Here is a 15,297-nt window from a genome sequence, read left to right as displayed (position 1 = left end):
ACCTCTCAACTGTGCAGATTTTCGCAGAATGTGCATGTTTTTGCCTCATATTTTTGGTCTGTTCCTCATAAAAACTGTGTTTTTTCTTCATAAACCACTGGGATGATCTAAGGATTAAAGTCACTAAATAATAACATGCATTTGAGTTTCAGACTTCATATTCTTCATTAAATGCATGCTAATACAAATCCCGTTATTCTAGCAACTTCCTAAGTTTATAAGAGCAATATTTAAAATGTTTCCCTATATTTGGGCCTTTGTTCCCTCATTATGTCAGGCATTGTCCAGAGTTCTTGCATTAAGAGGTTGAGAGGTATGACTCTGAATGATCAGGTCAAAGACAGAATCAGAGGGGCTGCAAACAACTGACAAAGAGTGCCAGGTCTGATATATGGCGGAAGAATGACAAAGAAGCTGAGAAGTAAAGTGTACAAAACAGTGGTGTGACCGGTGTGACCTGTACTACTGTATGGTACAGAAACCTGTTCAGTAAAGGCAGAGCAGTTGAGGAATCTAGAGGTGATGGAGATGAAGTGTCTGAGATAAGTGGTAAGATTCATACTGTGGGACAGGTGAAGAAATGAGATGTAAGAGCAGTAGCCAAAGTAGCTGCAATTGCAGAAAAGGTCAAAGAAAACAGATTACAGTGGTTTGGACACATTCAGAAAACAAAGCAGAGGACAATCTGGTGAAGAAGATTTGGGACAGACAGAAAGAAGGCAAGAGGAAATGAGGGCATCCAGCAAAGAGGTAGATGGATTGTATGAGAAAAGAACTGCGACAATCAGACATAAGTGATGAAGAAGGCAGGAGAGGTAAATTAGGTTAAACTTGAGGGAGCCCAGCGGTAACCCAAGAGCATCAAGGTTAACCCTGAAGGCAAGAATACAGCACCACACCTAAAACAGAGAAGCTGTGAAGTATGGTTATAGGAACTTTCTGGGATTAAAGAGATTAGATCTAAAATTGTAACAGGAGGATTATGAAGTTAATAAGGGTGGGAGGGGAGGAGAAGAGGATGAGGAAAAAAAGAAGCAGCAGCAATAAGATGACAAGAAAAACCAAACAGAAGGGGATCGGGATAAGATGCCTGTATAGTAAACAAGGGCTTCAACATGGACATAACGTGAAAAATAAATCAATGACTACTAAGAGGAAGACAAGAAAGTGGGATAAGTAACATGAGGTAAAGTTATAAATGTGCTAGAATACCATAGATCAGCGGAGACTACCCAGAAGCAAGTGTCAGGAAGTGGCCAGGAGGTACTGGACATAAGAACACCTAGTGATCCCAGATTTAGAGGAAGGGATCCAATTTAGTCCTGGCAGAAGGGTTAGATACAGGGGAAACAAAAGAAGTAAACACTTTTACATGCTATGTGGGAGATATCAAATGCCTTTAAAATGTAGTGAATCAACAACAGTTATTATACAGAGAAAGCAGAAATTATATTACTCCAGGATATGAAGTTAAAAGTCACAGATATAGGAAAAATGTTGGCAAACAAATTGGATGCCACTGGACCATGTGAGAGACAGAGAGAAAATGTGTGGGGGTAGCAGTACTGTTTAAGAAAGACATTGACAAGGTCACAAAAAATATAAAAGAAATTGCAGAAATGAATGAATAATATGGAGAAGTAAGCTGTAGGACACTGGAAACAGGAAATACATATTCCCCAGTTAAAGAAACAAGGGCCTTCTTTAGGAAGTTCATCAACGAATTGGAAAGAGAAGAGAAGAGAAGATGTAAAGGATGAAATTAGTGTCAGTGTCACTCTAAACGAAGACTTTGATATGGTAGAAGGATAGAAATAGTGAGACAGAGTCAATCAAAAGTAACTGGAAAAAAAGGTTGAGGGGGTGGATAGACACCTGTAGAGAGTGAAACATAGATGCTAAGCAATGCATTTTCACCAGATCATATTGGACCCAAAGGAGGAGACATCATGGGTTCTTAAGGAAGGGAGATATGGAGACTAAAATAATCTGTGTGAAAATAGATGACCCATGTCTTGTGATAATAAATTGTAAGAAAACAGTAAAGGGCCAGCACTGGACATGGCAGGAAATGAAGAACAGGGGAAAAAGTAGAAGACTAAGAGCAAGGATTAGAAGAATACTGAGAGAGAACAAGCTGAAAAAGCTGCACCCAGCAGGAATGTGGGGAAGGATCAAAGCTACTTGGAGGGTGTAGCTTACGGAAGAAACCAGAACTTTAAGGAAACTAATGGACAGAGTGATTAAGGAATTCAAACAAGAGTTGAGAAAATTCAAATTAGGGTAGAGGGGAAGTCTGAAAGGGCAGATAGGGCAGGAGGAGGAGAGAGTAAATTGCAAGAAAACATATTTCCTTTATTTTGTTTTTGTTAACCATGGTAGAGCACATTTTCAAGACAGCAAAACAGAAGCCGAAATGGTGAGAAAAAGGATTTGAGTGAAGCTAGGGGGAAATACGGGACGAGTACTATCATGGATGTTAAAGGAGAAAAAAGAGGGGAAGGAAAAAACAAAATTGGAAAATCGGGAAAGACTTTCATTATCTGAAATGGAGAAAGAAAACAAAAGTTAGTTGAATTTCTGAGAAGCTTATCAGGATCACTCAGAAGGGTAAGGGAAATTGTTATCACTTTTTATACCTAATCAGTTATTTGCTAAATACACCTATTAGTATGAATATGTATATGCATGAATACAATTTTTTTATTTCAACTCAGTCTATCTAAAAATGTTGCATTCTGTAATCTATGTATCGTGTGTGATTTCACATTTTGATTTTACTCAGTACTTTTATAAGTTTTGCAGCGTATAATTCATGTATTTTGTGTTATTCTATGTTTTCACTCTTGTGCATACCTGTTGGACTGGAAATGACTGAAAAGGGCCCGTAGATCAATTCATTTCCTCCAATTAACAAATTTAAATAAATGAATAAATAGGTGCAGATAGTCTTGAAAGAGACTAAAATCAGAGGAAAATGAGGCCCTAAATAAAAAAAAATAATAATTTTGGAAGAATTACAGAAGAAAACAGGAAACTTATAAAGGAGGAAAGTGGTTGGTCTGAATGGGCTGCCTTCAGAATGTTACAGGATAGTTTGCAGAGAAATAAAGGACCACCTTGTATGGATCCTCAGTAGATGTGATGAACAGGAAAAATTCACCACCTCAATAATGAAGGCAAAAGTTATCCTGTTATCAAAAAATGGCAGGGAAATAAAGATCCTGACTTATAACGAACAATTGCCATCTTAAATGAAGATGTCAAAATGCTAACAGAATGCCAGCTACTAGAAAAAAAGAGATAGTGTCCAGGTTAACTGAAAAAGTCCACCTTGGATGTCTAGAAGAGTAAATGTCAGTGGAAAGCTGGATGAAAGTCTTAAGACTGATGAACTACTGACAGCTGAATTAGCTAGGAAATCTCTTGACTAAGTAAAATGTAAATTTAACTGGAGTGTCTTTGATGAGATAGTCATCTAATATAGTTTATAGGATGTGTAAAAGTACTTAAAGGAAGCACCAGAACTGGAAACCATGTGAACATGAACCTCTGATGGTGAGTACCAGTTAGAAGGGACAAGACAGAGATATCTACCATCTCCACACTTACGTTAATAGGTAGTTGCTAAGCAGGATGTCTTGGAAACGATTGAGCAGCTTAATAGCTTCGCACATACCCCAGAGCACTACCTGATTTAGCTGACTTACTCAAAATCATACAACAGGCAAATCACAGCTGATGGAATCAAATTATGGACTGCAGTGAACCGTTAATTTTAACTTTAATCCTCTATTCTAACTGCCAGATGGTGTGTGTGTGTGTGTGTGTGTGTGTGTGTGTGTGTGTGTGTGTGTGTGTGTGTGTGTGTGTGTGTGTGTGTGTGTGTGTGTGTGTGTGTGTGTGTGTGTGTGTGTGTGTGTGTGTGTGTGTGTGTGTGTGTGTGTGTTGTGTCTCTGCGTATCTATATCAATATGTATATGTATATCTATATGTATATCTATCTGTCTGTTTATCTATCTATATGGGTTCCATTAACATTGTAGAACAGTACTTTGGTTGACACCACTTTAATTGACATAGTTTGGCCGACTAAACAGATGCTCGATAGGCATGCAAGATCAATGTTCCCTGGTTATGGGAATATTCCCTTTTCTCTGGGGATTGCGGAATCTCAGAGTTAGAATATAAAATTATCAGGGAGTCCTGGGATGCAGCCACCATATGGGGGTTGAAGGGGGGCTTGGTCCCCTGCAAAAAAATAATGCTTTCATTGTGTGTGTGTGTGTGTGTGCGTGTGTGTGTGTGTGTGTGTGTGTGTGTGTGTGTGTGTGTGTGTGTGTTTAAGTTTTGAATGAGAGGAGATTAATTCTCATGAATAATAATGTTTCATTGTACATAATGTTGATCAATTTGTTTCGTCATTTAATCAATTTAAGTAAATCCATATATCTATGTTTCTAGAGAGATACACACACACACACACACACACACACACACACACACACACACACACACACATACACACACACACACACACACACACACACACACATGCGCGCGCACATACACACACGTGCATGCGTGCGCACACACACACACACACACACATACACAATCATCCAGCATGCTGGCAGAGGACATTAAGGAGGGGTGTGGTAATACTAAACTCTGCAGACACTTTTAAAATGGAAGAAGGTCTGAATGTAGATAAATAGTATGGATTGCTGTGGACTGAATAAATATAGGGATATTCTAGGAGGCATAAAACGCAAACTTGGAGCCAAGTACCTGAGACTGCAGGCCTGGATCTTAGTGTAAAAGACAAAGGAATAAAAATAATAAGATGTACGATAGACACACTCACAGATAGAACAAACATGCTAAAGTTGATAATCAGTCTCACGATTTTTGTATATCAAGGCATATAGTAATACTAGAAAAGAAATGTGTCAGAGAGTTGAAAAATGTTTGCTGTAGGGAGGTTTGCAGAGGGAAGCAGATTCAGATAGCAGAAAGGAGATTACAGATCAGAAGGAAAGGATGGGTTACAGAGCGCTGTGCATAGCAAGATGTGCATTAGCATACAACACCCACCACAAGTAGTTAAGGAGTCTGAAGAAAAGACAGGAAAAAGGCATTGATGAACAATGAAGGAAAGGAAGAGGCATCTAAAAGACAGAGTAAATCAACTGCCAGAAGACATCACGGAGAAAGAAGAATAACTGAAAGAGTGAGGTGGAAAAGGGGCCTAGAGTGATAAATACGCGAAAGAGAATAATTGGAAGGAGGGGAGTGGGACAGACTAGCAGAAAAAATGAGGATCAAAGAGACAGCAACATTATGTCAGATAATGATCCAGAATGAAGATGGAGACATAAGGTTTCACAGAGGTCATTGGTGGTAGGAAGGTAAGGATTGTAAGGAAGGGGTATTAGTTAAAGAGAAAGACCAAAAAAAGAATGCAGTGAGAAGTAAGAGATGTTGCTTGGCCAGGAAATGTGAGGGATAAAAAGGAAAAGGAAGAGAAGGCATAATTTACAAAGATGTGGGAGAGAGAGACAGAAAGGAAGATGAGTCAGAGGAAATAAGTAAAATCGAAATGAAAGTGAAAAGTAGGAACGGTCAACAGAGAATAGGAAGAAGCTCTGCAAATGGCAGCAAAAACTGAAACTTTACACAAGTGTGTGGTATCATAGGCTAAGAGTCATGACTAGATGACATAAAACCTCAGCATTGTACAGGATAGGGAAAGAGCAAGGGGGTGTGAAGTGCTGCAGATGTGAAGAAACAGGGTCAGGGATAGTACATTTTCAAAATCCGAATGGGTAAAAAACACATGGTATGAAGTGGTGAAGGAACGGAACCAAATAAGGAAAATCAAACTGGTAGATAGATCAGACTTTTGTTCACTTCGGTTAGAGAAAGGGCAGGAGCCAGCAGAGGAGAACATAAGATCATGGATGCCAGTCATTGCAGTGGATGTAAAACGTCATGTAACAAGACATTGTAAAAGGATTAAGAAAATCAGAAATTTGGTAAAATGATAAACAATACAACAGCAATGAGGAAGTTAAGAGGGGAGCTTAATATGAGAAACTAGGGATTCAAGAAGATTGAACAATGGGTCCAAGTCATTGCTAGGTATGCCATATATATATGAGGCACATAAAACTAGTTGATAGCAGATATGACATAGAGATTGGAAGATATAATTGAATAGACAGAAGGATGGGGGGGTCAGTGCAGTATGCTGAAAGTGAGTATATATTTTGTATAAAAGAACAAGGGAAACCAGTAGTATACACAATATTCACAAAGTAATCACTTGTTGAATTGTAGTTGTAATGTAAAATGTTTTGGAAAATATAATAAATAGATATAAAAATTATGAGCTGTCACAATCATATTGCTCCGTCATCTGCAAACCATACTTATGTGTTAAAATGCTTGGGTGTGATTTTTGCACTTAATGCCCCTCAGTTTTACCTAAGATAGACTGCTAGAGTTTCTATGGCTTGAGCAAACAAAGGAGGGGAACGTAAGGGGTAGATTGCCTTGATGTATGCTTCTAACTAATCAAAAATTTGGGGAGAGATAAAGTCATTACTCATCACCTATTTCATGCCATTCCATACAGGAGTTATCTCATGTTAATAAAAGGTTTAGGAATACATGTCTATATTATAAGATTGAATGCTTAGGTGACTGAACACCTAAACATCAAACTTGTAATATCGAACCCAAAAACATCGAACAGTGCAGGAAAACACATCGGTCGGACACGAGAAAAAAAAAAGCTTTACACCCAAACTAAGTGGGGGGCTTCACCCCCTTCACCCCCTGAAGTGGGGGGCTTTTCCCCCCACATCCCATAACTAAATACACCAAACTCCGAGATCACTCTATAGTAGACAAAACAGCAAAATCCAGTGAACGGCCAAGGGAAATCATTCCCTGTGTTAAATCGGCCATTCGCTGTTTTTTGATTTTGATATTACAAGTTCGATGTTTAGGAGTTCGATCACCTAAGCATTCGATCTTGTAATATAGACCCTAGGAATACCATCCCCATGTAAAATGTTCCAGTAAAATGTACATGACAAAGAACCAGATGCCTTTTGCAGATCTAGGCAAATTTCATTGCTGTCTTTCTATCTTATATAACTGTGACAGATTAAACTGTAATTATATATTGGCAAGTCCTCCTTAACATCCCTTGACTAAACCTGGATGCATAGAACAAATATATTTGGTTAACAGATGCTCAAATTGTTCTGCATGAAATTTAGCAAAATTGTTTAGTTTCTGTCTGAATTAGAGATGGGTCTGTATTTGACCTACATCATCTTTTGAAGTTAAGTATGAAAGGTAAGACAAAATGATGAGGAAAATGCCCCATTTCCAATGCCTATCAAAAGAGATACACAAAGAGATGAGGATAGGTATTTTATGAAATGCTTAAAAAACTCTGCTCAGATGCTGCCTGATCCAAATGCTTTCCCAGCTGGAAGACATTAAATTCCATCAAAAAATAGCTGAAACATGGGTATGATTCAGTGATTCTAAATCCACTGGGATAACTTTAGGAAGGTTAATTTGACTCAGTAGTAAGCAAAGCTTTGTTTTTTCATATGATAAAGGTTTGTGTTAAAGGAGTTCATGGTCTGAGTAATATAGAAGAATGTTGTGAAACATCACAAGAGTCATATGATTATCTATATTCACATTTCCTTTACTCTGTGTGATAGGAACTTATGGAAAAAATGCTCTCAGTCCAATGTGGAGTTCTTCAACTGTCTGCCTTATAAAGCAGACTGAATAACTTGGAGAGGAGGCTTCACATTCTCTTTTACATTATTTTAATGGATGGCTGATCTGCTGGTCTTTGCATTTGCTATTAACACATTGTAACTGTATAATTTTGATCTGGGTTTCAACCTCCATATCTGCTCATCTATAATATTCCTTTCAAATCATTTAATGCGAACTGGTGTGATACCATCACATTCCAAGATATGAATATTATGTTTGACTTAGTAAGACTGACAGCAGATCTAATGGCTGTTGGTCCATTTTTATTATCAGAAATATTTGGAGGCTGACATACAAAGGTATTCTTATTTGCAGGTGCCATTAACTGGGCACACAATATATTAGTACTGTACAAGCTATAAAACGAAAAAAAAAAATGAGTAATCAAACTATATAAATAGGAAATTATTAAAGTCTGTCTTCATACTAAATTGTACTGGAAGTTTAGATGTTCTTGCCTTAGATACTACGCAATGGTCCTGTCTTGTGACAGGTGGGATGATGAGGTACAGAATATTCACCAGCTCCCTTACAGTGAACTGGATGGGATTGCAACCTTGCTTTCCTTTGGAAATCAAGAGCTCCAGAGTTGTTACGGTGGCTGCTATTCTTTAAATCCTACAGTCACTTCCATTTTTGGGTAAGTTGCTATAGCTGTGTAAGCTGCTCAGGGTGGGTTCTAAATTAATCTTTGTGATCTTTCAGCTCTGTTTGCTGCTGGTCAGTGATTAACGAACTCTACAAGTTAAAATTTTTGCTGATCACTGGCATATCTCAGTGTGGAAGGATACTTGTTAAATAAAAAAAATGAGGGCTGCTAAAGATACTTGGGCGAGTATTTGTCATAGGTCATGTCTGAGGACTGTGCCACCAAGCTGTTAACTGACTTTTCTGCTAGCATAATAAACAGTAAAACTTCAGCAAAAGTCACTAAGAATATCAGAACTATTTAAGGCTTACTGTTGCAAGTGTGAATATTTAACTATCATGACAATTCTAGCCATTTTGAAGGATTACTTCACTTAATTCTGTTCTCAGATATCTGTAGCCCAATATAGAAGCATGTTGCTCACACACATTCTGAGTGCATCCAAAAAAAACTGTACATTTAGTAAATGAATAAAGGCTCAGTCATTTCACAGAGCTAGTTTCTGCAGGACACACAGTAGTATTGATGACGTAGATTGCATAGGCTGCTGGATGAACTGTATACAGGACCAGAATATTCTAGATTGCTGAATGCTCTCCTCTTTGATTCTCTGGACTCATACCTCTCAAATGTTCAGATTTTCACAGAATGTCCAGATTTGTGTTTCATATTTTTTGACTGTTCTTTGTAAAATCTATGTTTTTTGGCAAATAACTGAGGATTAAATTCATTAAATAATGACATAAATTTGAGTTTCAGACTTCATATATTTCAGAAAATGCACAGTAGCACAAGTCCTGTAGCAATTTTCTAATTTATAATTGTAATATTTCAAATCTGTCCCTATTATAGGGCCTTTGTCCAGATTTTTTATACTAAGAGGTTGAGAGGCATGCCTGGACTCCCCTCTCCACTGCTATATTTGTCTTACAGCTGCTACTGGTAATACTAAACTTTTAAGGTACACCCCTTAGAGTGAACTTATTTGTTTCTTACCTTGTACTGTATATGCCCTCTGTGTTGATAAAAGGGTTTTATTTATTGATTAATCAATTGATTGATTGATTGGTTGATTGATTGACTGATTTAACATTTGTTGACAGGTAATGCCCGAATAGGACAGAGCCTATTTTCAGATGAGGTCTCTGGAGAAATGCTACAGATGCACTTCTTTGAAATGTGGGAGGAAACAGGAGTACCCAGAGGAAATGTATAGAATAATATAATATAATATTTATATAACATATAATATGTCATTACTATTATTATATATACTTTTAACGTATATTATTAATATTATATTATACAAAGACTTGCCATTAATATTTGAAAACGTGCATGCTGATTGGCCAGCCTAACCAGTGTGCCCATTGTAAATCCCACAATATACCAACAGAAAAAGGTCCGGTCACCCGGACTTCTTTCCTTTGGTATATTGTTTAAATTTTATTTTTATTTCTTAGCCAACAACCACAGATAAAACCAGTAATGTAAATAAAATGAACACTGGCTGGTAAAACTAGATACAAAGTTTAATTAGCGCTTTCGTCTGTTGTTACACTTGGCTTCTTCAGATTAAAACAGGAATTATTCATAAATCACTTCCTATTATAGCCAGGCTAAGTCACATGTCATTAAAGCAAAATGCACCTAAAAATCACTGTTGTTTTAGTTATTATACATAGTTAAATTTCACCTTATAAAATGCATTAAAACCATACTTCTTTATTTACATATTGCATATAGCCCATCAGCCCCCATCTCAAAATTAAAATAAAGTGCAATCCAAAATACATTTCCACAAAAATAAATCATGTACTTAAAATAAGCAAATGTTACTGTGTTGCCACAGGAACATACATGTGTGCCCTCCCTCTAAAAATTAAAATGAAAAGCTGAAATTTATTTTTAGAGGGAGGGCACACATGCATATTCCTGTGGCAACACAGTAACATTTTGCTTATTTTAAGTACTTGATTTATTTTTGTGGAAATGTATTTTGGATTGCACTTGCAGTTTCACCGGCCAGTGTTCGTTTTCTTTACATTACTATTTTTATTTCTTAAAAAATAAAAATAAAATCTTTAGCCCCGACTCTGGACTTACCAAAGAGGCAGCTTGGACAAAATACTAGGGAAATCAGGTACATTATTTAAAATTAAACACACATACTTGATATCGCTTGTATTTCTTCCATGCTGTCTCTCTCCTACCCCTAAACTGCCCTAAAGTTTTTTTTTTTTAATTAAAAATAAAAGAAAACAAAAACGGAGCAACAGAGACTTTTGTTTCTCCATTGCTTCCATTTCAAAGCATTGATGTACTGGGTATACGTGGGAAAGCATGTCCCATACGCATGCGCAGTACATCAACACAAGGAAGCAGTGCACCACAACCAGCGGAAGAACAGTAATGCGCTGTTATACAAAGACATTATTTAAGAAAAGTATTTTTTTTTAAATAATATCATTATATAATAGCAATAACTGGCTCTGTGGTTGTGGTATATTGAAATTTACACACTCGTGATTAAACCATGCTAACCATGGGTAAATCTTCAATATACCACATGATGTATTTCGTTATTGCTTAATTATAATATTAATATAATATTTTATTATTAATTTATAATATTATCAATATTAACATATTATATACAATATATTTAACCACTTTTGGACACTCTTGGTGTTTTGTTTCATGCTACATGTCTGTCCCTGATATAATACGTTAATTGCAAAGTAAAGCACATCATGTAGCTCTTTATTGCCACAGATGGCTATGTTTAATTCTGCCACGTTGCATTATACCCCTGAACAGCCTCACATTTGTAGTGAGTTTAGTTATATAGACATTTCAATTATTCAGATATTTTACTTATTGGTTTCTATAGACATCTTTTGCTTACAGACAACCTTCTTCTAATTCATGGTTATCTGCTATGTACAAATTGAATGAGTCCTACTGAGAAAGAGATTGCCTCAGTTTGCTGCTCCCTACCCTTTACCAATTATTTATCTATTATTGAAAACTTGCTCCCTTTAATCACATAACTCCATCCCATTTAAAATGATAGCCCACACCTTCCAAAACTAAACTGAATACATACAATTCATTATTTACTGTATCTAAATATATTCATTCTAACCAGCTGATGCTTACATCAATTTAGTTAACCCTCATGGTTTAGTTTTTTAACTGAATACTACACCTAGTGACCCACTCCCATCATATACAGTACCATACACAACTGTTTGACTAGCATCACAAATGAACTCCAGTTGACTCAGAAGTGTTTATAAAGTGCATGAGTATTACGCTCCACTTGTGCATTTAGATAATTATACTTGGGTCTCATGCATGGCATAAACAACCGTAGCAAGATTTAATCTAACAATCACTTACTTGTATTGTTATGCTACAGCTTGTGCTAAGTTTCTTTGTTACATTAATATATAGGTCTCATTACAGACAAAGAGACTATTAAATGCTGAACTAGCAATCATGTAGCAGTTAGCCTAAACAACAAGTGCTGCAGAAATGTTAATTTAGGAATATTTCACATACTATGAAATAGTAATACAATTTATAGCTCCAACCATAATGCAGTAACATACCTAATTATCAATATTATTCACTATTACCCCACACAAGTGGCATAGAGAGATTATACCTTGAAAATGACCCAGGAGACAAGAGTTTAAATATTAGCATGGGCACTTAATGGCACAGGCAGGAAGGATGGGTGTGCCCACCAGGCAGAAATGTAGGAGGTGTGCATGCCCAGTACACATTACTGAAGATGAGAGAATAATAGCATGAGTGCTACCTGAGGGTGGGTGGGAAGTCCAGCTGATGGCACACCACTTGTAGAAGTGACAGGCCTGCAGCACTGATGTGCATTAGAGTTCCCTTCATTGGATCATTACCAATATGTGGCAACAATGGAAAATTAAAGAAAAAATATCCCCTCAGCAGCAATATGATACTGTCTAGGTGTCTTTTCTTGGTCTCCTTGTCAGCCCTAAACATGGTTGGGAGATAGTCCAGGGGAGTAATGGGAGGCTTGGTAGACCCTGCAGACAAGGTTAAGGCTTAGTGGCAGCTGATGGTCATTTTGGGGAACAATCTGTATCCCAAAAAAAAACACTCATATATATATATATGTATGTCCATGTGTGTGTGTGTGTGTGTGTGTGTGTGTGTGTGTGTGTGTGTGTGTGTGTGTGTGTGTGTGGACATGTGTGTCTGTGTGTTGTAACGTGTGTGTGTATGTTGTAAAGTGTGTGTATGTGTGTGCGTGTGTGCGTGTGTGTGTGTGTTGTAATGTGTGTTTGTTGTAATATGTGTGTCTGTGTTAGTGTTGTAACGTGTGTGTGTGTCTGTGTGTGTTGTAATGTGTGTGAGTGTGTGTGTGTGTATGTGTGTGTGTGTTGTAACGTGTGTGTGTGTTGTAATTTGTGTATGTGTGTGTATTGTAATATGTGTGGGTGTGTGTGTGTGTGTGTGTGTGTGTGTGTGTGTGTGTGTGTGTGTGTGTGTGTGTGTGTGTGTGTGTGTGTGTGTATGTGTGTGTGTGTGTGTTGTAACATGTGTGTGTGTTGTAATCTGTGTATGTGTGTGTATTGTAATGTGTGTGTGTGTGTGTGTGTGTGTGTGTGTGTGTGTGTGTGTGTGTGTTGTAACATGTGTGTGTGTGTGTGTGTGTGTGTGTGTGTGTGTGTGTGTGTGTGTGTGTGTGTGTGTGTGTGTGTGTGTGTGTGTGTGTGTGTGTGTGTGTGTGTGTGTGTGTGTGTGTGTGTGTGTTGTAATGTGTGTGTGCATGTCTGTGTGTGTGTGTGTGTGTGTGTGTGTGTGTGTGTGTGTGTGTGTGTGTGTGTGTGTGTGTGTGTGTGTGTGTGTATTGGTCTGAATGTAACAATAAAAACTTAAAAAAAATTGAGCATTCAGAAGCCATCTTGATGTCCTTAAGGAATCATTTGCATATATCCTATGTGCCTCTATTACAGGAGATTTAAGGCATCACACAGTGTAAACTCTAGTGTGGCTGTTTTTTTTTCAGTTCTTACTGAATGTTTTGTTACTTTTTTCCGTTCTTCCCTGAATTTCTTGCTGCTCTGTTACATTATCCCCTGTTATAGCTATATGTTACTGTTTTAAATCTTCATATTCTTTATGACTATTCCATTCTACTTGCTTCATTGCTACAAGTCCTTTCTATTTCCATCATTTCTTTTACATTTGTACCATGCAGTTTTGTACACTAACACTAAACCACTTTTATTTTTAAACAAAACATCTACACTCTCTCTCACTTTTCAGTTATCAAGTCATGCTATATATATTTAGAACTCACTGTCCATGCATTCATTTGGCAGCAATACTTACCCCTACTCATAGAGGTGATAATGATACCTGTGCCCCAACAGAACCTCCTTTTTGGTCACAACAGTACATAGATCTACTTAATGCAGCTTTTGCTGAACACTAATACAAATATATTCTCCACCCGCATAAAGGTTACTGTCCACACAAGTTCAAAGTCAGCAGTCCTTAAAGCTTTTGGACAAATATTAACATTAGCAACTTGTACAATAGCAATGAGTAATGAGCAGTCCAATCCAACTGAACTCAAGCTCTCCAGACCTAAGCCAGCCAGAATTCATGTAACAGTACAAATCTAAGTAGTGTATACATGGACGTGTTTAGCATTAACAATAACTGCTCTCAAAATGACACATGGCTAACTCAGAGTTATCCAAAGATATTAACTCCAACTGAATCCTGGTAAAAGACATGTAATATGAGCATATGTCACCCTCTCAAACCATAGCTTTTTGCACAATAGAACAGGAAACTGCAAAGGAGAAGCACTAACACTAGCCAGGAAAACTGCTCAGTTTTCCTATTTGTTATTTGTCAGTGGTTAGAATACCTCTGATACTGTTCTAACTTGGTCAGGTTATCAGATTACATTAGGAGGATGTGCAAAACTGAGCCTTTTCACTTATTACATAGTCCCACTTCTCAGTTTCACTGTACGAAGTATTTTAAAGTTTATAACAGACTAATGGTAGGCATCATAATCTTATTAAACCATCCCCCAATCATATGATTATTGTAGTCCTGAAAGCCTGTGTGCAACCCTAAAGATTAAGGTAATAAACCCCCTTTCCTTAATAGCACCACTACACAAGACAGACACACACATACACTCTGCACATATACCAATACACACACAAAATGTAAAAGCTATTATCTTTATGATGGAGGATTCAGAAAAATATTGTCTGGGAAAAATATGATTCCACCAGTATGAAGAAATGTTCAGTGTCTGAACTAGAAATGTATCTATCTAACTTAAGGTACAGAAAGTTAAAATGCAAATGTGTAGTCCTGTTTGGGAGAGTTTCAATAACATCCTTCTTTTTCTAAAACTAGCAGTAACATATCTGTGAGGAACTGCATCTTCTGCGATAAATACCCACATTTTCAGTAAAACTGGAGAAAATTTCTGAGATTCTAAAAGAGTCCCCAGCCCTCATAGTAGGGCTACAGTAAAAAGGCTCCTGTTTTTCCAAGGCAAATGTTTGTTATTCAGAAACACATTAGCCACAATGAGGAAGGACCTCATTATCAGCTAATTTACGTGTCTCTGAATTGCTATTAACTACAGTGAGTTCAGATTAGCACGTTACTGAGGTTGTTAAGACTAGCAGCCTATGCATCATGTTAGCACAGGCATCCTGACTCATTCGGTCTACAATATACAGTTATCCTCATCATAATCATCAAACCCCTTTTTCCCATTTTCGAGATGTGGTTGGGGTGTT

General features: G+C 37.3%; 1 protein-coding gene across 1 annotated transcript in view; it reads right to left on the bottom strand.

Moving 5' to 3' along the window:
- Positions 1 to 13,941, bottom strand: part of LOC122808676 (asialoglycoprotein receptor 1-like) — a 453,754-nt gene extending 439,813 nt beyond the window's left edge. The window contains exon 1 of the mRNA XM_044079654.1: positions 13,853 to 13,941. The gene's annotated coding sequence lies outside the window, so the exon portion shown is untranslated. The remainder of the gene's footprint in view (positions 1 to 13,852) is intronic.
- Between the last annotated feature and the right edge of the window lie 1,356 nt (positions 13,942 to 15,297).

The sequence above is a fragment of the Protopterus annectens genome, chromosome 8.part0, assembly GCF_019279795.1.
Source record: "Protopterus annectens isolate FY-2018-M chromosome 8.part0, PAN1.0, whole genome shotgun sequence".
NCBI classification, from domain to species: Eukaryota; Metazoa; Chordata; order Ceratodontiformes; family Protopteridae; genus Protopterus; species Protopterus annectens.
Note: the sequence above shows the minus strand (reverse complement) of the source record. Positions and strands in the feature narration are given on the sequence as shown.